Genomic DNA, 254 nt, shown 5'->3' on the forward strand with positions numbered 1-254 from the left:
ATTTGCAAAGTAATTCATTTCCAAAAATCCTCAAAGATCACAACAAAGACTCCACCATCTACTAGCAGCTTAGAAACACCTGCTGTGCGTTTACATTCGTCTCTCGTAGAAAAACACAGCAGCCTTGTTGTGAAGTTTGAGAGAACTAATTTCTTCACAATGCCCATAGATACAGAGATGATTGAGGACCATTCTTTTACATTGTGCTAACAACCCCCAGTTTCCTGTTGCAGAAGTTGCACCGGGGGTGTGAA

General features: G+C 41.3%; 1 protein-coding gene across 1 annotated transcript in view; it reads left to right on the top strand.

The window, feature by feature from the left end:
- Window positions 1-254, top strand: part of ALS2CL (ALS2 C-terminal like) — a gene marked incomplete at its 3' end in the record, with an annotated part of 42,994 nt that overhangs the window by 34,211 nt on the left and 8,529 nt on the right. The window lies entirely within an intron of this gene.

The sequence above is a fragment of the Nanorana parkeri genome, unplaced genomic scaffold (genome assembly GCF_000935625.1).
Source record: "Nanorana parkeri isolate BGI_ZX_2015 unplaced genomic scaffold, ASM93562v1 scaffold3148, whole genome shotgun sequence".
NCBI lineage: Eukaryota > Metazoa > Chordata > Amphibia > Anura > Dicroglossidae > Nanorana > Nanorana parkeri.